Below are 25,102 nucleotides of genomic sequence, written 5' to 3' on the forward strand. Positions count from 1 at the left end.
GAGCAGGAGCATCAGTGAAAGAGAACCCACCTATTCAGTAATCTTCCTACCAGGCCATTGACTGCTTATCCAATTCAGTGCAATATTGTATTTACATATGATACCATGGGACCCTGAGATGCAGGGCTAAAGAAGCCCTAATGCTGAATGATCAACAATATCATTAGTAAAAGATGGAACATTGTGAAAATAGTTGAGACCAAACATGCTTGTCCTCCATGGTTCAAAAGGGCACATTTGCAATGCAGCAACACCCAACTCCAGAAATGGGAAGATGTTGGGATGGAAGTAGCATGGGTGACAGTTCCCTCCAGATTGTTCAATGGGAAGATTGTGTGTTGTATCCAGCTTCATAATGGAGAGAATCTAAAAGGCTTGCTGAAAAATGCTGATGAAAGTGCTCAGCTGCAGACCACTATTTACCTCCTTTGATTCACTAAAGTATAAATAATCAAAATGATACATAAATTTAATTGCCGGTGTCGTGTAGTTATTTTTGAGGAACAGCCACAAATCTGAGATCTGGTATTTAACAAACAGCTCAGGCTACCTACTCAGACTAAACACATAGTGTGTTTTCCAGGCTGTAATTTTATAAAAACAAAATGTCTTGAAAGAGAGAACAAGCTAGTACGATTGCTTTAAAAATCACTTTAGGAAAAGTTTCCTTACTAAACTAAAATAAAACGTAGACAATCTAACCCATTTTGCTGGCTGGCCCTGATCCGCCACCCTGCTGTGCCATGTTATTACCTTCATTTCATTGACTTCCCACACGAATATCTTCCCTCTACCAGTCTTTAGGAGCAGGTAAACTCTTCTCTCATGGGGTTTTGTTTCTCCAAGAACAGAGGTTTACATATTTTTTAGTTCTAGACTCTTTAAACTCTTAAAAATTAGAGACCCCAAAGACCTTTTGTTGTGTCTGTTGTATATATCAATATTTAATTTATTGGAAATTAAATGTGTCTTTATAAAAATAATTGTTTTAAAGCCAAATACAATTTAGTGAGAAGAGTGACATTTTTTTTACACTTTTCCAATATGAATCTCTTTAATGTCTGGATTAACAGAAGAAAGCTGGATTCTCATATTTACATCTATGTTTAATCTGCTGGGGTATGTTACTTTGGTTGAAGTATATGTGAAAATCTATCCCCATATAGATATGTATATAGAAAAGGGAAATTTGATTCTAATAACCTTTCAGAGAATTATGGATATTCTTCTACCATTCTACTCAAAGTCAACTAGTAGTAATTTCTTACAAATTAGTTGCAGTGTGAAATCTGATATTATCAATGAACTTTTCATATTCTGTTACACTAAAACCCATTGGTATATCTTGCATTTTGAATGGATCTTTTACTCATGTATGATTTTATAATATTATGCATTGGTCATTTACAGTTGTTATTATACAGAATCTTTAAAAAATCACACACTTCAATGACATCACAGTTGCATAGAAAAGTCTTGAAGTATTAGGAGCTTTCAAGCTCATGCCGATGGACATGTTTTTCAAAATTCTGAATATTGCCCTAAAACTTGTATTTTATCATTGACCAAAAATATTGTCAGTTATTTTCCTTGAAGAGTCAGGCTCACTTTGTTCATTTTTGAGAATGTGTGTACCCATCTCTGAACTACCATGGTCTGTCTCTCAGACATTATTTCAGATAAAAAAATAGTGAAAACTGGCCAGAACCCAATTAATTGCGCAAGTACTTTTCCTGGAGATAACCACCATACTTTGATAGCAGAAGTGATTTGCATGTACTTCTCATAGAATATCAAAAAGATGTATATTCAAGGATCAAAACAATAAATTTAGTAATTTATGCTGCTTCAGCATGGACAATTTAAGTGAAGCTGCTTTTTAAAAAATTGTTTGTTTATTGTGACTATTTGGAGAAGAATACAATGACCCTTAGTACAGTTTAGAACCACTGCCTTGATTTGTGCTAAGGCACCAGCAGTTTTATTCACCATTGTTTTTGCCCTATCAGTGCAAATGTAACACAGTGAGAAATGCAAATAATGCTTTGTATTGTTATGAAAATAATTCTGACCTGCAGATACCCTAAAAGTGTTTCAAAGACCCTTAGGGATCCAAGGAACAAAGTTTGAAAATCCCTGTCCTAGTCAAGTCAGCATAATTCTATGTGACAGGAAGACTATCCCAATGGATAGCAATAATTAAAAAAATTTCTTCGTAAGTGATTTTATAATAAAGCCAATGAGAATCTCAAGATATAAGAATGTTATGTTCCCAAAACAAAACCTTTTCCTATTCCCCACAAATTTGGCCTATAACTCTTGATTACTTAAATTCATCTGTACTTCAGATCTTGCAATAAAATGGAAATAACAAAAGCAGCTATCTAATAGGAGTGTTTGGAAGATGAGATAATTCCAAGTCAGGAGAGTACTTAGCACAGTGCCTGGCACATAGTAAGTGTAAAATAAATGGTATTGGCTACTGTTTTTTCCATAATCCTTCAACAGCCTTAATTTAACCTCACTGTTGCTTAAAATGGATATCCTCCCTTGTGAAAATTACAGACATTTCATTTTTTCACAAGTGCAAGCTCTTCATTGATGACATCTCTGACTCATGAGTGTGAAGTTATTTACAGTACTCTTCTGTGATAAAAATATAACTGGGCTCCTCCTTTTAGTGTTCTCATATCACAATGCAGTTTGATAATTTCTTCCTAAAAGATTTTTAAAAATAAACTTAATGGTGTCAAGGAAAAACTTGAAACAAAGTGCAAAGAGCCTATATAATAAATACCTACTTAACAGTCAGTTAAGTGACCAACTCGGTACCAATTTAGGTCATGGTCTCATGGTTCGTGGGATCGAGCCCACATCAGGCTCTGTGCTGACAGTGCAGAGCCTGCTTGATATTCTCTCTCTCCTTCTCTTTCTGCCCCTCCCTTGCTCTCTCTCTCTCTTTCTCAAAATAAATAAATAAAGTTTAAAATAAATAAATACCTACTATATTGTATCTATAAGCAAAGAACAAAAGGTAGCTCTCAGCCCTTGTACAGTATGACTATTAACTCAGAATGATGAAAATTATCCTGAAAGAGTTTAAGAGTTTCATTATACAACTCAAGATTTTAATGGATGAATAGCATAAAATATTACTCTTGACATGACTTGACTTTTTCCTTTATTAGAAAATATTTTTAAATAGTTAAGGAACAACACCATTAGCAAAAATATTTAATTTTTCAGAATATTATGCTGGGTGCCGGCTGGCAGAGGATGAGACATACTGCTTAGTACAAATTCCGCAGGCTGAATGAAGGCTTTGAATTTGAATGAATGTTCACATACTTCACAAAATGTTGCCTTCCTTCTGGCTCAGACTTTGAGAAATACCTCTGTCGGTGTTTATACAGTTTTAGGAGGGCTCCATGGTTTATGATCAGATTAGCCTATTTTCCTTCCAGTGCATGGCTCTCAAATCCACATGTGGAAGTGTTTCTCTGAGACTAGGAATAAGGTAAGCATGTGCTTCAAAAGTTCCTACAGTCGTGAATTATCAAAGTCTAATAAGGGTAATCAGTTTGAGAAATACTAGATTTCGGATGAGATTTTAGCAAGCTAGATTATAGGGAGAAAAACCTGGGTTCTTAAATAATATTTGAAAATAATATTCGAAAGTAAGTCCTCCCTACCCCAGTCCCTTGAAAACTAATAAAACATCTATATGAGTTTTAGGCAACAACTTCCATGTTAAAAATGAAAATTAGATATAGGATTGGGGCAGTGCAAAGTATGTGGCTAATTCACCATCTATGTCTCTGCTGCATGCTTCTGAAGTGGCCTTGAAATGGGGAAAAACTGAGTCAATGGAAAGACTCCCAGACACTGACACTGGCTGTGGTCATGTATAGGCATGGATGATGACATGTTTCTAATCCATGTATGGACATTGAGCCAGTGAGTGGTACCTCTGATAGACCACCATGAAGAAGAGCTGTACATTATGGATATCAACGTCTAGAAGACAATGGTTGGAACATATCTGTCTAAGCACCCTCTTACCAATCAAAAAGTCTTACTATGCACTTAACTGTGTTTAATGGACTTACACTCCGATCATTGGATGATAATGTTCATTTCAACAACATGCTTTGTGCAGATCATAAGCCTAGGAGAGAGCCACCATAAGGGTCAACATGTGTTAAAGAAAGGGTGACCAGTGAGCAGAGTGTTCTTGGCTATAAGAAGAAAAGAATATGAAGCTTTGCCCCCTTAACAGCAACATGTCTTCAAATATATACATAAAGACAAGTGAATGAGTGAGTATGTACATGAATAGACAAAGGGATCACCAGTAATCCATCAGTAGAAAACCCAAGCATCTTCTACAACTTGCATAGATACTGTAATGAATAACTCACTTTCTTACTTTGTTTCTGCAGCCTCTTGAGCTCAACTTAATCCTTGCATAAAGTGACAGCTGGAAGTAGTATTTCACTTTTATAACTTTCAGAACATTTCTTGCAGTCAAGTATTTGGTTTTGTGCCCATGTTTGTTTTTGCACCTCCTTGTGCTACACAGCAACCCTGCCTTCTCCAAGCCAAGGCCAGACAGTCTGGGAGACAAATTTCAAATGGCTGACAGTGCCAGGTTCCAGATATAAAAAGTCATCTTTCCTCTGTCTCTCTCTTTTCTGGTGACAGAGAGAGTGATTTCTCTGCAATGTAACATTTGAAATTATGCCTAGCTTTTGCTAACGATAAGCAAGCTGCCAACTCTGAAAGAATTGGGAGGACACAGGATTTGAGAGCCCAAGCAGTGTTGGGAAGTTTATTCCTCACCTACTTGTATGGTTGTGGTAAGAGCCAACCACACTCAATCACCCTCTCCATTTCCAGGATTCTGGACAGTCCAGTGAGACAAAAGAAATGCAGACACACACACCACACACACACACACACACACACACACACACACACACACACACACAGAAGTAAAATAAAATAGACAAAAGTAGTTAAAAGAAGAAAAATGACTTTCTAGTAAAAAAAGTAAAAAGAAAACCAAAGACATATTACATATAGGATAAGTGTCTTTGATCATATCATAAACATCAAAATTAAGGCAACATTAATGTCAAGAAAACTGTGGAAGACTTCAAAATTAAAGGCTTAAATGTTTACCTCTTCGAACAAGTTGTCTGCCCTTCAGTTGAACTTGCAAAGTATTTACTATCTCTGCCTTTGACACTTTATACCAGCTTTAAACATAGTAGGCATGAGTTACAGTGAGAATTATGAAAAAGGAAATTCTGGGGAATCAAAAGCCAGAATCCTATAGCTTTTCATTTCCTCCCCACTCTTACTATCGACAACAGACTTCACACCATCTCTGCTAAATTTCAGATGCCAACTCCTCTCCATTTTTATTACCCTCTGCAAGTATCATCTGTATATTATCACCTTATTAAATTTCTGTAATGGTTCCCAAAAGTTCTTCAGTTGAAAGCAAAACTCATAATCATAGGCTTCCCAATTTATCAGCTGCTAATTCCTTCATTAAACACTTATTGCACACCTAGTGCATGTCAGGCATTTAAGAGATGTGGGAAATACACAAATGAAAGATGGGCTTATAGTGTTGAACAACATGCAAAACACAGTTTTGGAAGAGAAACTGATATATAAATCGCCTTCCACCAATCAGAGTGATGAGTGCTACAGGTTGAAGCATATGGAAGTCTTTCTGAGAGACACAATTATTCGTTTGCTTTAAAATAAAAAGTAGACATTATCAAAGTGAATGAAGTCCACTAACAGGGAACAGCATGATGTAGAAGTGCACAGAGGAAAGAAAGCACATAGTTCAGGGAAGCAAAAGAGAAGCAGCATGGCTGGAGTATAAAGCATACGTGGCAGGTGATGAAACCATTCTATTAAGTAAGGGATAGCTCACTAAAAGCTCTCAAAGAGTTTGCATTTTAACTCTAGTATAATGAGGTGACATCAAAGATTTTAAGCAAGAGGATTTAAACGTGATAACTTTTTGTATTTTAGAAAGATTTCTCCAAAAGTTCCGTGGAGAATGGATTGATAATAGGACCAATCCAGAAGTTATTATAGAGGAGAGAGAGAGTATGGAAAGAAAGACATGGAACGATGAAATTTAGAAACAGACAGAAAACATCTGGTCGCAAATTGTATTGGGGAACTATTGTTGAGAGAGAGAAAGCAACAAGATTCCCAGCTAACAATTTTGTGACTTTAAAGAATGATCAGATTTGGGAGGAGAGATAAACTCAATTGTTGATATGGTGGCTTTTTAAATGACCTTTGCATGTACAGGCCTCTGCATGTAAGGCATGTACTGGAGCAGGAGGAACATATTTAGGAGTCATCAGCCTACTAGTTACATATATATTAATTAAAACCCAGGAAAGTAGATGAGATTTATTTGAGTTTTATATCTAAAATACAAAATCAATGATGTAAAAGGTGAGTCAAAAGAGTGATGTCATGAAGCGATGGGAAAAGAGAGTTTCAAAAACGAAGTTATCAACAGTATTAAACACAGCAAATCTCCTGGAAGTAATACTTGACACCTCTTTCTTATTTCACTGGCAACACAAGTAATATGGTCACAGAAGGCAGAGAAATACAATACACCTTGTGTCCAGAAAAAGAACTAGGATATTGGTGTACAGCCTTCATGAGGATATTAGGGCATCACTAGATACAAAAGGTTATGAGGTTTAAGGACAGATTTTTGTCTGGATTTTAAGAGAAAGGCAATGGCACAAGTGAAATGCATTTCCACAGCTCACACTTTGTGCTCTTGTGTGTAACCTACTCGGTAAACATCATTTATGTCCCTGCAGGAATATCCTTCCTACTACATTGGATATATCTTCAAAACTCTGCTCAAAAATTACTTCATATGTGAAGCTGTCCATTGATGAGGCTACTTGGCTGCATGTGTCTAATTCTATTTAGGTAAGTATATTTCTTCATGTTTTCATTGGTGACTTATTTGTGTCTTTTTCACGTGTTTCACAGTCTTTCCCCCTAACCTTCTAGAGGGCAAGAATGTTCCCTTTGTTTCTTTTCTTTCCATGTGGTAACTGGCCACAAGGTATATTCTCAATCCGAACTGTTTCTTTATGGCCAGAGAAGTCTCTTCAGCAGAGTTCTTTGAATCTGACCACCCCTGAGGACATAGAGTCATTTATACAATGGTTTATAAAGAAAACTGCAGCTTGTTTTTTTCCATGGCTGAAGAAACAGGAAATTGAGCAGCAGTGGCCTAACTCTTATGGAAACTCCACCCTGTGTACTGGCACCATGGTAATTTTGCCTAGACTGCTTTCTGGGACTAGCCCAAACCTGTCAAGCTCTCACTTTAAAAACTTGCAGATGTATCCACCACATATTTATACACTCACATTTATTTGCAGAGAAGTTGCTACCGAGATGAGACACCTCATCAAGGAGCCTTACAACTGAGTTGTTTTTATGATGACAGATTTACACAGGTATACCTTCATTCTCTCATCTGGTTCTCCAAGACCATGGCCATATATGTGCAGAGTACCTGTCTGGGTTCAGAGTACAGTCTGGCCTGCAGGACATGTGTGCTAACTGGCACCTACACGTCAAAACCATAATCTAGGCCTCACTAGCTCAGTCCAGTCTCCTGAGCTAAACTACCACAGATATGCAAACTCAGATGGGCCTTAGAAGTGAAGCAGGTGCACATGCATTGTGGTAAGGATTTCCATTATGCTCAGAGCTGAAAATTCAGATTCAGTCATTAAATTTTTCAGCTAGGAGGAGTCACAGAAACCACCCACACACAAAATAAATAGGCCAATACATAACCCAGACAGACCAGAAGAGAGTTTTTAAAGAAAAGGGGAAATTTGTCAAGAGTGTGTTTAGTGGGAAGATGAGTTAGGCAGGAAGGACAGTGTATGATTAGAAAAAAGCTAAGCAGGGGCTATTTGGATGTGTCCTAAGGACAGGATCTATTGTGATTCAGTAAAGCTACTAAAGGTCTTTCTCAGAGAGGTGAGAGAATGCAATTTTTGGCCCTAATTCAATTCTTGATTCAGAGTAAAAGAAATACTAAAGAAGTCTCACAGCCAAATTGTAATCATAAATAATTTTCCTCTCAAGTGAGTTGACTCCAGTTGGCACTTATCAGCTTACAGGTCAGCACAAATGTTTTTCTAATGAGCCATAAAAGGGGAAAAGTATAGTCTAGACTGGCAGTCAAAAAACCTGCTGCTTTCTTTCAGCAATTCGACTGAGTCTGACTCGGGGTTACTGGCCCAAACTGATAATATCAGCTCCCTGACATATTAGGTGCCAACAGGATCTCACCTTAAGTGGTGTAAACTGTTGTAACAATGGACAACGTGTGTTTCAGGGCTGAGTGGTCTGGGCCACTGACTGGCTTCCAATGTGCTCACACATTTCTTTTTATTTTTCTTTTTCCCTTCTGGTCCTGCCTATATTTCTACTTTTATTCAATGCGTCTCCAATCTGATACGTTTTAGGCCTTGCTAGTGATTCCCACTAGAAGCTTTATGGAAGGGTTAAAGAAGTTGCTGTCTCATTATTTGTAGTGAAATGCTGCTGAAATGGAAGCTCCATAAGGGCAAAACTGTGTATGCTTTGCACATAGTGGGTCCTCAATAAACAGACATGTGGTGTTTGTTTTCAGTAATTGAAAGTCATTTCTCTTAAATTTTCTGATGAAAATATGTATGAACAGTATTGAGGTACTATATCCTATCCCCATTCCCCAAACATCTTAAAGCACCAGGAGCAGAAAGCTGCTTGTTAGAGACTGCATCTCCACAAAATTCATAAACTGAAATCTAATCCCCAATGTGATGGTATTTGGAGCGGGGCATTTGTGAGATTATGTTATTAACGTGGAGTCCTCTTGAATGGAAGTCCTCCTTACATAGGAAGAGACCAGCAAGCCAGCTAGCTCTCTTTCCACCACATGATGATATAAGAAGTTAGCAGTCTGCATCCTGGAATTGGGCCTTTATCAGAGCCTGACCACACTAGCCCTCTGATCTCAGATTTTCAGCCTCTAAAACTGTGAGAAATATATTTCTATTGTCTATAAGCCACCCAGTCTATGCCTTTGTTATAATAGCCCAAACAGCCTGTAACACTGTTTATAGAGTACCAAGTCTTGAGTGTTTCCAGCCAGCCTCTCAATCGGTAGTTCTATTTCAGTAAAATCAAGAGAATAAAAAGGGAAATAGAACCAGGAAATAGTTTGGATGTCCCTAACTCATTTTACTCATTTAGAACAAGACTTCACAGAATTTTGGAAACTCATGTTGTCACTGTTGCCTTTCTAATATTTACCCCAACAGCTAAAATTCTCATACCATAAAAAAAAAAAAAAAAAAAAAAAAAAAGGTTAAAAAAAAGAGTACAATACAAAGCCTTTAGCAAACTATGAGGAATGTGAGCCTCTTAATGGGGAGGTGCTGGGTTGCGGCTCAAAAGACTTGTTGGAAAAGGAATAGGTCCAAATGGTAATAGAAAGAAACAAACAATGCTTAGCACTTCTGATCTGTAAACAAGTGGAGATGTTTTCCAATTTTATACTTCCAGTAACTAATGTCCGGGCCTATCCCTTCAAATTCCATTGACTGGTAACCAGCACAGGCCAGTTAACTAACTACTTTACTGAGTCCTATGGTGACCAATGAAGACTTACAAATCATTATTCAGTTTTTTTTTTATGACATATTGTGAATTTAGAGATGAAAATACCGAAGTCACCTACTATAAATTTAGACTTCTACTTTAAATTTGAGGCCTTTTTATGACAAGGGCAATAGAAATCTTAGAGTAAACCATCATTAGCACACCCAGCACTCTACCTTCCAAATCTTTAGGAAAACCATCATTCTACAACTTTCCTGTTTGAAAACAGAAACACAGACTACTTTTACCCAGGAGACCCAGGAGGGTCTTTGCAGATACGTGCCATTCCTACAATCTAAATAGAAGGAAATGACTTAAGAAATACAAAGATCTGTAATTTCTTATGCTATAGCCAGGTAAAACTGAGTCTCACTCCATTGACCCAAGGGCATGGCTAAATATTTTAACTTAATATCACAGTTTGATTTTGTGGCATACTTTTTGGCTACTCCGTATTAACACAGGTGATCTAGTGGTGCATTCCCCAGTTTCTGTGTTAACCCTGGAATGCCCATCAGAGCTGCACCTCAGGGAGGGAGGTTAGTATTTTCCAAAGAAAGAGAGCCCAAAGGAATGATATTGTGATAGCCTCACCCCATCTCAACATGCCCCCTATTCACATCCGATAAACCTTTTAAATCTAGAAATGGAATGGCCACCTTATACCTTAGCATATTCAGGAATCCTTACATGCCAAGAGCCAGCATTATAAACGAAAAAGTAATCTTTAGTAGAATAATTTGAAACCAAATCTTGTCTCCTTTCAGGCACTGAAAAGAAAAAAACTTAAGAACTAATGAAATGCTCTAATTCACAGGTAAAACATCATTAGATTTAAATCTGAATCATTAGATTTAAATTGACATACCCTGAACAATGTAACTTAAAAAAATTCATTTTTAGAAAACAGATAAAACTGATGTTTTTTTTAGGGGATCTGAATTCACTTTCTATTTAAAAAAAAAAAAATGAGTTCTCTGATTTGGACAACCTGCAAAATCCCACTTCCTTTCTCCTAAAGAAATATCTTTGTTTATTCTTTTGAAGATTAAAAAATTAACATTTTAAACACTTTCTGTTATTGTTAGTAGTTGGAAAAAAGTATATACAAAATTGGTTGAGATTTTTCAGAAAAATTTAATTGTATCTAAGTGGTATACTTTTCAAAGAAAGAGGGAACAGTTTAAAACAAACTTAGACTCTATTTGCTTGTTAAACACAATTCCACTGCATTTTTAAACTTCTAAAAAAACTCATGACACTAAAGTATTAATCAGAGTTTGTCAACTGGCACATATGGTTCATAGCAACATCCTGGTCTATCCAAGACAACCTTGTGATTTCAAAATAATAAACAGTAAGGAATGAAGGAGACTGTAATTGCCATCAACCACAGTGAACACTGCAGAACTTTCATCCAAGTTAAGGCAAGGCACGTGATGGCAGTTGAAAAAGCAACAAGGAAATTAATAATTGTAGAAGACTTAGCATGAGTTAGAACACCTCAAGAAGTATCTCACTTAATCTTCACAGTAAACTTTAAAATACATTATTAACCCCATGCAAAATAGGAGGAAACCAAAGCTCAAAGACAAAGTATTTCCCCAAGGTCTGTCAGGGAGTTATCAGTGGGGCCTTAAGGTACAGGCACTATGAACAGAACTATGTAGCCAGTATAGGAGTATATTTGTGTTTTAAGATCACACTGTACTTCTGAACCCTCCTTGGAGACACTGGTGACTCCGTTAGCAGTTCTGGCATGTTACAGAAGACCTCAGTGAGTTTGCATCCAGATCCTGAGGCTCAGTTTTACATATGTGAGTAATAAAGCCAGTGAGAGACAAAATTGTGAAGTTGGCAGATGTGGTCTTTATTGTTTCCACCCTACTTTTCCCTGAGGCATCCTGATTCCTTGCAGATGCCTGGCCCCTTCAGTTGGCCCAAACACTGACTGGAAATGGCCACTCCAGCCCCTATAACACCTCATACTGCCTTGAGTTATAATCACCTGAGTGTCTACCTCCCCACACTCTCCACCAGATTGTGAACCTCTAAAGCACATAGAGAGCATCTCATTTTTTCCATGTTCTATGATACTTAACCCAGAATGGGTGCTCAGTGAGTATTTGTAGCAAAAATAATGAATATAAGACTCTTCTCCCTCCCAACACTAATCAAAATATTCTAGGCCTATAGTTCCACCTTACAGTTCTCCAAACTTTGCTTCTTAAGATGGCAAACAACTAATAATATGACCGGTTAACTTAATAAGAAATGACTTACTGCTTGACTCAGATCTTGTATATCAGTATTGTTGTATATGTGTGTATATGTTTTGAAGACTAAATACCTAGTCTTTGTAGTACATAAAGTGACTACTTTAAACTTGGGCATTTGGACACAAGTTATTAAAGTAGACAGTATCGGGGCGCCTAGGTGGCTCAGTCGGTTAAGCCCCCAACTTTGATTCAGGTCATGATCTCGCGATCCATGAGTTCGAGCCCCGCGTTGGGCTCTGTGCTGACAGCTCAGAGCCTGGAGCCTGTTTCAGATTCTGTGTCTCCCTCTCTCTCTGCCCCTCCCCCATTCATGCTCTGTCTCTCTCTGTCTCAGAAATAAATAAACTTAAAAAAAATTTTTTTTAAATAAATAAAAATAAAGTGGACAGTATCTCATTAAGATTGAATATGGAACAATAACAATGCATGGGGCACAACCAGCATGCCAATACCTAGGGTGATGTGGTTAACAACAGTAGAAAACTACAGGTGAATGTTAATACTGCACATTTGACATATGTTATCTTATTTAATCCTTAAAACATTCTTTGAGGCAGATACTACTCCAGTTTTATTGAAGGGGGAAAAAAAGTCCAGAGAAGTTATATATCTTGCCAAGACCAATCATGGAGTAAATGGTAGAGATAGCATTCATATCTAGCCTAGCAATAGTTCTCTTTTACTATGCCTGAATCCCTGGTCCTCAAAGTTATTGTCCAAGCAGCAGCTGGAGGACTGATCTACTCCAAAGAAGTTTGCCATGAGGACTAGAATTATCAACCCTCTGTTCATATGACCAAAGGGAGAAATGTCAGGGTAGAGAAGAAAAAAAATCCATCTGGGGCACAATTATCAGAACCTTGGCAAGGACTGCACCTAATATGCCAAGAGTACCCTTTCTCTTATGATAGAAGCCCTTGCCCTGGTAACCACACAGCTATTTCTGATTCTGAACCAGCCAAGTCTCCCCAAGAGGCCCTCTCCAATGAGAACCTGGAGGGTTTCTATAGCAATAGCCTCAATAAAGATCCCATTTAATTAGAAATTCACTTCATATCCCATCAAGATATTTCAGTTCTATCTAAAAGTCACAACACAAAAATAAAATTCAAAACAATCTTGTGGCTGATTAAATGGAGACAGTGCAAAGAATGAAAGACTGGCAGACAGGAAAAGGGCCTAACTCTTGTCTCTGACACCAACTGTGAAATCTTGGGTCACTCCCAAATCATGCTAAATGTCAATTTTCTCAGCAACAAGGTTGTAATGATGGCAACTTGTTTTTAATATGCTTGTGACAATTATATGAGATAATTCATAGAAAAGATATAGTAGAGGTTCAATGAATTATGGCTCTTATTATATTGGAGACTTCTGTATATTTAAAAGAGATTGTTGATATTACTTTAAAAGAAAGTTGTGAATATTGACAACCAGCCTGATATTCAAATCCTTGTTTTCCTAAGAGGAATTCATACTGAAATGACCTTAATTATTTGCTGGTAATCAAAATGTAGTTAGATCCTGTGGAGAATATCACAAAGCCTCTCGTGTTTATCCTGTGGGCATGAAGACAATAAATAGGGCTTATACAGTTAGGGGGACTCATGACTGTTTAGATAACCATAGTGAAGATTATTATACATCAGCCTGTAGTAATTTCTAGGACTTTGCAATAGCCCTGCTCAGTTTTTAGAAATGTATTTTTTTCCAAAGAGTACAAACCTCTAGTTATAAGATGTACACAGGGGTATTTTTAATCTCCATTTTACTTAGTGTTTTATCAGCATTTGGTCCTGACATCTCTTTGACTTCAGGTGTCTTTCTTTCTTTCTTTCTTTCTTTCTTTCTTTCTTTCTTCCTTCCTTCCTTTCTTTTCTTTCTTTCTTTCTTTCTTTCTTTCTTTCTTTCTTTCTTGTATGTTTTATATTTTTAAAATTTTATTTATTAATTTTTTAATATTTATTTATTTGTTTTGAGAGAGAGAGAGGGAATGAGTGGGGGAGGGGCAGAGAAAGGGGGTGACAGAGGATCCATAGTGGGCTCTGTGTTGACAGCAGCAAGCCTGAGGTGGGGCTCCAGTTCATGAATTGTGAGATCATGACCTGAGCTGAAGTCAGACCAACTGAACCACCCAGGCACCCTGTTTATTAATTTTTTTTTTTTTTTTTTTTTATCAAAAACTGCATACTGCCCTAGCTGAGTGTTTTTATTGTTGTTTATTTGTTTGTTTGTTTTAGTTGAAGTAGAGTTGACACACAATGTTACATTAGTTTCAGGTGTACAATATATTTTTTTTATGATTGCATATAAAACATGTTCATTTTTGAGAATTCAAAAATCTTAAACATTATAAGGAAGAAATGAAAATCACCCCATATCCTAATGTTAACATTGGGTTTATAATCTTTGGTTTCTCTCTCTTTCTCTTTTTTTTTTTTTTCAGTCTTCAAATGTGTGTGTGTACACAACCACAAACTCTTTTAAATGTGCTGTTCACATGAAATATGTGATGACTATTAGATGTTCTTCTAAAACATGGTTTCTAATGGCTGCTTCATGTTGCATATTAAGAATTTCTTGTATTTTTTTAAACAATTCTTTTTTTTTTAATGTTTGTTTATTTTGAGAGAGAGAAAGTGTGTGTGAGCAGGGGAGGGGCAGAGAGACTTAGAGAGAGAGAATCCCAAGCAGGCTACACACTATCTATCAGTGCAGAGCCTGACATGGGGCTCAATCTCATGAACAGTGAGATCATGACCTTAGGTGAAATCAAGAGTCAGACACTCAACCGACTGAGCCACGCAGGCAACCCTATTTAACCAATTTTCAACTGGAATTATAATTTTATTTTTAATGTTTTATAATTTTAAATATTGATGATGAATATAATTGTAGACAAATTTTTGCACATATTTCTTTTTTTCTAAAATAATTTTATTTTCTATGACACATTTGTAAATTTTCTGTGAAAATAGATTGCACATTTTCATTCTTTGGATACATATTTCAATATTTGTATTTAAATACACCTCAGTTGGGGCGCCTGGGTGGCGCAGTCGGTTAAGCGTCCGACTTCAGCCAGGTCACGATCTCGCGGTCCGTGAGTTCGAGCCCCGCGTCAGGCTCTGGGCTGATGGCTCGGAGCCTGGAGCCTGTTTCCGATTCTGTGTCTCCCTCTCTCTCTGCCCCTCCCCCGTTCATGCTCTGTCTCTCTCTGTCCCAAAAATAAATAAAAAATGTTGAAAAAAAAATTAAAAAAAAAAAATAAAATAAAAAAAATAAATACACCTCAGTTTATCAATTTTACTCATGAACTACCAACTACCAATATTTACTCAAATCTACAAACTCTGGGTATTGTGATAAAAAGATCTACCAGTTTGATAGGTAAAAATGCTACCAAATTATTACTTTGATTTATAAGTCTTTCTGACTTGTGAGTTTGAGAATTTTTCAGACATTTATTGAACATTTGTTACCCCTTTTTAAAGAATTATCTGTTCATAACCTTCTCCCAAAATTCAATTGGTCTTTATCTATAATTTCAAATCATTCAGAGGAGCTTCTAAAAGACTAATAGTATAAATCTTTTTGTGGTCCTATATATTATAAATATTTTTCTCAGTTGGTCACTTGTGTTTTCTTATTGCTTAAGGTGTTTTGATTTTCCATATTGAGACATTTTTCATTAGTCAAGTCTATCAATCTTTTAAAAAGAAAATAACAAAATAACAAGACCCATGTAAAAGAGATAATGTAAAAAGGTATCAGAAATAAAATGAATGCACTTCAGTTAACACAAAACAGTATAAATTGCTTAAAATTCCTTATTAAAAAATAATAATCTCAAAGTGAGTTAAAAATATAAATCCAAAGTTTTAGAAGATGGTCATCAACAATGTTATTTATTTAAGGTGAAAGGATAGTAATTAATGCATCGGTGAAGGGCAGATAATAAGCAAGTAACGTTTGCAATATTGGAATGAGAAAAATTAGAATTCAAGGCAAAACAAAATAAAAACATATGACAAAGAAGTACATTTTATAGTAATAAAGTAATGATTTGTAAGAAATAGAATAGTCACAAAACTCTACAAGTTGAATAGTAAAGAATCAAAATACATAAATCAAAACTATTAGAGATTCAAGGAGAAATTAACAGAAATATAATTTTATTGTAATAGTGGAACTTATGACTCAGTCTTTGTTCAAGTAAACAAACAACAATAACAATAAGAAACCAAAAATAAAGACGATTTGGATAAATTTATTATATTGTACACCTGAAACTAATACAACTGTATGTTAACTAACTGGAATTAAAATAAAAACTTAAAAAAAATTAAAGGATGAGTAAGTACATATATATCAAACTCTGGCCAAAATAAAGAGCATCTTTTTTCAAGCACCCATTTAAAACATAAAAAATACCACTGTTCTCAAAAATGTAACTTCTGAAAAAGTGTATACACTGTATACAATCTGATCACAAAGTAGTAACACTAGACATTACTAACAAAGTATAAACAAATAGAATGAAATGGGTTGGAATTGTTGTTTTTTTTTTTTAATGTTTATTTATTTTTGAGAGAGACAGAGCTTGAGCGGGGGAGGGGCAGAGAGAGGGAGACACAGAATCTGAAGCAGGCTCCAGGCTCCGAGCTGTCAGCACAGAGCCCAATGTGGGGCTCGAACCCACGTAAGGTGAGATCATGACCTGAGCCGAAGTCGGACACCCAAACGACTGAGCCTGGAGTTTTTTATATAAATAAAAACAACTTGACAACTCATATGAAATAAGGAATTTAAACACTGTTTACCAATTAGATCCAAATTGTTGGCAGAGTCATATCTAAGACTTTAAATGTTTTAATTATTAACAAGTTATTTTAAGCATAAAGATAAATTTTTAATCCTGAATTTGTGCCTCAAATGGCAATTGCACAAACATAGAAAGGGGGTTTTCATGACCACAAAGTCAGTAAAAACCCTCACTAATAATGGACAAAGAAAGGAACCAGTGCCATCTTGAGCTATGTTAATACTCATTAAAGGACCAGATAAATGCCAGAGGTGATCCCCATTCTACTATGTACAGCATCAGCCTCCGTTCCTCTTCCATCCCACTTCAGGGATAGAAGACATTATGTGGCTCGAATGGAAGGAGAAATAGGAAGAAATATTAAAAATATTGGGAAGAGTAATGCTCTGACTTTCTACTCAGTTTACCTGAATAAATCTCTCACTTTCCTTTTGTTCCCCAACTTTCAGGATCAATATAGCATAAGATATGGTAATATGAGGGGAAGATGATGGCCCTATTGTCCAAAAGTATAAGGATATTAACAATGCTTTCTTCATCTCTTCCATTTCTCTAAAGGGTGGTGCTTTTATAGAGATGTGCATTTGCGGTTGGGGGAGTCCTTTTTATTAAGAAGCATTGTTGACTTGAGACAGAAAGGACCATCAGGATAGAAACCTAGGGAGGAATACAAGGAAAACCTGGTTACTGGTGAAACCTCTTATATCTGTTTTTTAAAAGTGAGAGGGAAAAGGTGTGCTTAAGTTCCCTTCTAACTAGTTTATACTAGTAGGAAAGTTAGGAAAAGATTCAGGATAGAAGCATGATCAAAGAAGGAAAGAAGTGCATCTGGCTGAGATGAACTTGAGCTGCATTTTCTGGGTTCTATGAACTCTGTAGCTAGGATGATAGACAGATGCAGAGGAGAACATCAAGTCATTGGTCAGTTCATGTCTAAGAAATGTGTTCAGGGGTGGGTGTTAAATAGAGAATGTAATAAACCAGAGAACTTCCAGAAGAGAGGAGCTGTGGATGATAAAGCATCTGAAAACCACATTCTATGAGCTAAAGTTGTTTAACCTGAAAAAATATGATTTAGATCAGGGGATTTTGTGTATATAAGTTTATAAGAGGCTTCTAGGTCTCTATGGTTTCAAAAGGGTAAAGCAAAGGGGGAAATGGTGCAAATTATAGGGTGACCACGTATGTTTCCAAATTGAGAACATTAAAGCAATTCCAAGATGAAAGTGCTGCCTTTTGGAGCTAATGAGGGCCCATCACTGGATGTATCTAAACAGACAGTAGAAAAGATTATCTTATAAAGTCATGTCATTCCTTCCTTCATTTATTCATTTTATGGAGCATCTGGTGTGGGCTAAGCCTATGCCAGTTGCTGGGGAAGAATAAGAAGAATAAAGCATGGTCTGGCAAACAAAGAACTCTCATCAGGAGGATACTGATACAGTTTAAGAAGGGTGATGGGAAGGAAGCCAGCAAATGGGGAATCCATGTGGACTGGCAGGACTTGACTAAGAGATAATTCTAGGGGAAGGGGCACAGAAAGAAAGCACCCAGCCTCAGAACCAGAATCAGCTCACCCACCCCTCTCTCTGCAGTATAGCAACTGCACAGGCAGTCCCTGAGGGGTCAAATCTCTGCCAGAAAAGGAGCACCCAAGGTCCAGAAGGGTGTTTCTGAAAGTGGTAAACTTACAGGCCTAGAATCTTAATTGAGGTTTCCTCCTGGGCCCCAGTAGTATCAATATATAAATAACCAATTTAGGCATTGAAATGCTGATGGCCTTATAAAAAGTTGAAAATGATACATACATTTGTAAGTGTAATCTCCACTAGATGCTTCTAGTTTACACTCACCAAAATGCCTGGCTGCAATCCCAATAATAACTGCATGGGAAAACAAAGCCCAAATTGATTCTTGACCTTGGAGTAGCATAAGGAAGGTACCCTGACTGTGTCAGCATCAGTCTCATGAAAATAACTGTGGGAATGTAGAGAGGGGGAAAAAAAAAAAAAAAAAAAAGTGGGCAGAGTGATGAAGATAAGATTAAGTACATATAACCAGCATCTACCTTGAGTCAGTATATCACAACTGTTTTTCATTAATAGCATTTTCTAGTCAGATGTTACCCTCAGGGTAAAATGGGAAGATCAACAATGTGTGTAGATGAAGTTAAGCACCACTGAGTGAGGGCACTTCAGCACTCTGAGTACGTGCTGTCTCTTCCTCTTCTAACTACTTCTCTCGATAGATGATAGATAGATAGATAGATAGATAGATAGATAGATAGATAGATAATAAATAGCAAAAAGTAGGTAGGTAGGTAGATAATAGATATATAGATGATAGATGGGCAGCTGGGTAAGTAGATGTTAAATATAGATAGATACATAAGATTTTGTGATATCACACTTTTACACAACTTCTTTGGTCACTATTAAAATGCATATTCATTGAAAAATAACATATTATTCTGTCAGACATTGATGCTCTCTAGGACTAGAAGTGAAAATTCAGTATCACTGCACTCCAAAGCTTGACTTGAAAGATTGTGAAAGGAAATGAGAATCTTTTTAAACCAATGAACATGATATTGGCCACATTGTAGGTGCTCAGTGACAGCTAGTTTCCTCTTTCCACATCCTTACCTCTTGTACTTGCTTCTCCCCTAAATAAGGTAAAGGAATCACATTGCTGGAGTCATGCTCATTCTCCAACTAGGTGGTACGGTCTTGGGGATTATGACAAGGACAAACTCCTCATGTGCCTCTATTCTTTAGAATAACATATTATCCTGCCACCTGTACTACCCTCTCCTCTTGATAGGTCCTCAAAATAAAGTTGATTATCTCTGTTTCTTCTTCTTCTTCCAGAGGAAATGAGATTTCAAGTTTTAGTTTCTTTTCCATTTAACTCAATTTCATCAAATTCAACTCAAAAATATTTTGTGTCTTTTAAATACTATATGCTATGCTGGGCATAGCTACCTGAGGTTACAAAATTTACAAACATGGAGTTCCTGGACACCTAATAATTCTGAGAGACTCAAGCCAAACTAAGTATGGTTGGGGGGCTTCTCATATATGGGTTTCACTGCTCTCCTCACTTTTAACCTGAGGTTAAGGGGAGTGCTGTGAATCACCCTTCACTCATAGACATTACAGAGTCCTGCACATGTACAGCACGCTTTTTTCATTTTATCACAATTCTATATTTGAATGAAACAGCAACATTGCTGCCTTTGGAGCCCAGATTAACCTAATTTGTTAATAAGGCCATGACTAAGTTTATCTGATATCCAGGATTTGGCAATGGAGACATTAAAAGGTGTGTGCTGCTTTTCCTGTAAGTATAGGGTGTGGCTAAAGCAATAAAACTGCTTTATTTCCAACTTTGACAAATTAGTTCATGTCTACAAAATTACCAGCTCAAGGAAAATTCTTGCCATTCAGGCATTTTCCACTTATCCCTAACATGTTTTGATCAATCCTTCACTATACCTCTCTCCTTTCTAAATGGCTTAAAACAATGACAGTGTGATTAGGAGAGAGATGCAAGACATGTTACCTATGGTAGTTCCAGAGCTTTCAAAACTATAAAGGATGTGTATATCTAAATCCAATCTTCAGAGAAGGTAAGAGGTGATTGGTGCACAAGCAGGTGGACTTGATCTTCATGTGATCACAAGCTTCTCTCACATCACCTTAGGTTCTTAGCCTCTCCTTCTTGCAGAGCATTTCTTGAGGAAGTCGATACAACACTGATGTCCTGTCTCCAGAGTGGCAGACAAATCTGTGCCTCTTAAGGGAAAATTACCTTATTAAGTCAAAGATTTTAACTCCTAATGCCTAACACTTACTGAATCTGTACCATGTTTCTGGCACCATGCTCAGCACTTTACATGAATTATCCTAGAGAGGATAGATAATATTACTCTGTCTACTTTATAGCTGATAAAACTAGGGTTTAGAAAGTCACTGAAGCAATACTAACAGTAAAAGGCAGAGCAGGGATCTGACCAGGCCTCACTAAACTGAGCCATACTCTTAATTCCTATGCTGGATTTCCATGGGAAGAAGAAACTCTAAAGTCAGAATAGCCTGGCCACTCTGTTCCCATGTGCAACCAATCTGTCTTCTCTTGCCATAAGCCAGATTTTATTGATCAAGCAGAATATAATGTACTCACATCCTTACCCATACACTTTTCACATATAGAGTCTTCATGAATATATACAGAAAGTAGAGATATTTACTAACAGCCTTATCTTTGAAAAATAACGAACATCAGTCTACAGGGATAGTGAAATGATAAGATGATTATCAGTTTCTGGTAATTTGAAGAATTCTGGTAAATCTTTTCTCCCTTCACAGAATATTCCACATACTGTTGAATGTTGGAAAGCATATTGTATGAGGTTCTTTCTTTTGGTGAACATTGCCCATTTTGTGATATCCCTCCTATAAAATGCAAATATTACTGGAAGAGTAAGATATTAAGTCATGAACAACTTTGCATAAATAATTTTATTATAACCATCATTTCCTATGATCCAGAGAAGATATTAAGGGTGCCTGAATGCAAAGTGGGCCTCAGGAGGAAAAAAAAAGACAGAGAGACAAAAAATATAGTAGATATGTAGGATCTGTCTCAGAACCAGTGAACAAGTTGGCAGATTAACCAACACATGGTGGTGATGGTATATCTTTTATTTTAGGGGGAGCTAGATGTTTCTGTTTCCTAACACAGCAGTAACTTTCTTAATGTGATTTTGATATCTAAGTTATTTCCAAATGTTGTTTGTGACCTCTGGGCATTCTCAGCATTCTCAGCATTCTCTGATTCTATGCCTAGTGATTACCCTTATTATAAAACACTCCAGGATATTTTCCAAAATTTTGTAGTGAATAAAAAAGATAGACCTGGGATCCCACTTCTGGGAAGATGGAGTAGAATGTCTTTCTCTATTCTTCCCACTAAGTATAACTAAAAGCCATTGATATATATAAAGCAAACATAAATAGACTTTGAAAGATAGAAGAAGGCAGTCTGCCTATGGAAATCAAGATCCAAGGAACAAGACAGCAGTAAGTTATCTGGATTTTCTTTGTTTTATATATCCCAGACTAAAAGCTGAAAAAGTTAGAAACCCAGAAATACTAATGAGTAAGGATAAAAAAAAAAAAGTCCACAGCAAGGAAATAGAAGGTATAAGAAAATGTAAATTTTAGAAATTAAAAATATAACAACTGAAATAGAAAGCTCGGGAGATGGGCCTAGGAGCAAAATAGAGGGGACAGAGGAAAGAACCAATGAACCATATGACAGAACAATAGAAATTAGCCAGTATGAAAAAAGGAGGAAGAAAGAAAGAAAGAAAGAAAGAAAGAGGCCAATATGAATAACCAGCCCAGAGAAAATTCACTGAAAAGAAGGAGGAAGAGGAGGAGGAGGAGAAGGAGGAGGAGGAGGAGAAGAAGAAGAATGAGAAGAAAAAGAAAATACTTGAGGGCCTGTGAGACTATAACAAAATACTAACATTTTTGTCATTAAAGGGGAAGAGAAAGAGAGTGGTGCTGAAAACATACTTGAAGTAATAATGGTTGACAATCTTCCAAACTTGATAAGAGACATAAAGTAACATATTCAAGAAGCTTAGCAAACTATAAATAGAATAAAGCCAAAGAGATCCACTCCGAGATACATCATAGTTAACTTGAAATGACACATTTTAAAAGTGCTGAAAGAAAATAACTATCAACCCTGAATCCTATACCCAAGAAAAATATCCTTCAGGAATGAAGGAGAAAGCAAAACATTCTCAGATGAAGGAAAACAGAAAGTTTGTTATCAGCAGACCTACCCTAAAAGTATAGCTAAGTAAAGTTGTCTGAGAAGAAAGGAAATAAAAAGAATCTTGGAACATCAAGGAGGATGAAACTGTACAACAAGCAGAAACATGGGTTTCAAAATACACCTTTATTCTCCTTTGGAATTCTCTAAATTAGTTTGATAGCTGAAGCAAAAGTTTTCACACTGTATTTTGCACTTCTAAATGAATGTAAAGGAAACATGTAAGACAATTATATTATAAATGTGATAGTATAAAGGGATGTAATGGGAGATAGGGTTTCTATACTTCACCCAAACTGGTAAAATGACATCAGCAAACCATGATGTTATGCATATATAATAGAATATCTAATCATATGAAAAGCTTTTTTAAAAGTTACATGAAGAGATACATTAAAAATACTCTAGAGAAATAAAAAATGGAATTCTAAAAAACATTCAAGTAACCTTCAGGAAGGTAGGGAACAAAAACACAGAAATGAAAAACCGAGAAAACAAACCAAAAACAAAAAGTAAAATGGCAGACTTAGGTCCTAACTTATCAATAATTGTATTAAATATAAATATACCAATTAAAAGACTGAAGAAACCAAATTCATAATTTAAAACTCCCCAAGAAAGAAACCCCCACACCTGGATGTTTTCACTGGAGAATTTTACCAACTGTATAAGTAAGAAGTAAAGCCAATTGTACAAAATCTCTTGCAGAAAATAGAAGAGAAGGGAACACTTCCCAACTCATTTTACAAAACTAATGTCACCTTGATGCCAAAAACCATATAAAAACATTACAAAAAGAGAAAACAACAATATATTCTACCACATTAAGAGGCCAAAGAAGAAAAATCACATGATCATATCAATTGATATAGCAAATTAGACAAAATTTAAAACTTATTCATGTTAAAAACTCTTATAAAAATAGAAATAGAGAAGAGTTTCCTTAGCTTGATAAAAAGCATCTAAGAAAACCCTATAGCTAATATTATACTTAATGGTTAAAGATTAAATAGTTTCCCCCTAATATCAGGAACAAGGCAAGGATGTCCCCTCTTATTACTCTTATTCAACATAGTGCTTGAAGTTCTAGTCAATACAATAAGGCAAAAAGAGGAAATTAAAAGCATACATTTCAGGAATGAAGAAATAAAACTGTCCCTATTTGCAGATGACATCATGATCTACATAGAAAATTTCAAGTAATCTACAAAAGGCTGCAAGACCTACTGAGTCCACCCAGGTCACAGGATATAAAGCAAAAATACAAAAGTCTATTTTATTTCTATACTGTCAGAAAGCACACAGACACCTAAATTAAAAACACAGTAAAATTTACAATTGCTCAAAATATGATATACTCAGGTATAAATCTAGCAATACATGTATAGGATTTATACTGAAAACTACACAATGCTGATGAAATAAATCAAAGGTTTAAATAAATAGGGAGACATACTATAATTAAGACATAATTAAGATGTTAATTCTTCCCAAAATTGATATGTAAGCTTAATATCATTTTTAGCAAAATCCTAAAAACAATATTTGTAGATACAAGCAAAAGTATTCTAAAATTTGTGTCATAAAAATTTTTCAAAATAAAAAAGAATAAAGTGAGAGGAGCCAACCTACCTGATTTCAAGACTTATTACATAGTAAACACAGAAATAAACCCACACAAATATGGCAAATCGATTTTTGACAAAGCTACAAAAACAATTCAATGGAGGAAAGATAGTTTTCCTAACAAATGGTATTAAAGCAATTGAACATCCATAGGCAGAAAGAGAGAGAAAAAGGAGGAGGAGGAGAAGAAGAGGAGGAAGAAGGGGAGGAGGACGAGGAAAAGGAAAGGGGAAAGCAGGATGAGGGAAAGGAGGAGGAAGGGGAGGAGGGAAAGGAAAAGAAAGAACTTAGTCTTTTGTCTTATACCTTATACAAAAAATAAATAAATAAATAAAATGAGATCACAGGCTTAAATGTAAAACAGAAAACTGTAACATTTTTAGAAAAAACATAGAAAATCTTTAAGATCTAACGCTAGGCAGAGTTTTTAGACTTGACACCACACACACAATCTATAAAAAGAAGCTGCTAAACTGTACTTCATCAAAATTAAAAACTTCTGGTCCATACAAGACTCTGTTAAGAGGATGAAAAGACAAAGCTACAGACTGGAGGGAAATATGTGCAAACCACATACCTGACAAAGGACTGATATCTAGAATATATAAAAACTCTCCAAACACAGCAACAACAACATTAAAATCCTGTTAGAAAACAGACAAAAGACATGAAAAGATATTTTATGGAGGAGAATACACAAATGGCAAATAATAAGTACAAGAAAAATGTTCAGTATCATCAACCATTTGGGCAATACAATTTGAAACTATAATAAGACATCACT

The 25,102-nt window shown here is 36.0% G+C and overlaps 1 long non-coding RNA gene across 3 annotated transcripts in view; it reads left to right on the forward strand.

Annotated features, from left to right (window-relative positions):
* LOC122220127 overlaps positions 1-25,102 on the forward strand; it is a 262,266-nt gene that overhangs the window by 141,617 nt on the left and 95,547 nt on the right. For all 3 annotated transcript variants that reach the window (XR_006202686.1, XR_006202688.1, XR_006202687.1), the window contains exon 3: positions 6,879-6,993. This is a non-coding gene — a long non-coding RNA (uncharacterized LOC122220127). The remainder of the gene's footprint in view (positions 1-6,878; positions 6,994-25,102) is intronic.

Source organism: Panthera leo, chromosome B2 (assembly GCF_018350215.1).
Source record: "Panthera leo isolate Ple1 chromosome B2, P.leo_Ple1_pat1.1, whole genome shotgun sequence".
Classification (NCBI taxonomy): Eukaryota; Metazoa; Chordata; class Mammalia; order Carnivora; family Felidae; genus Panthera; species Panthera leo.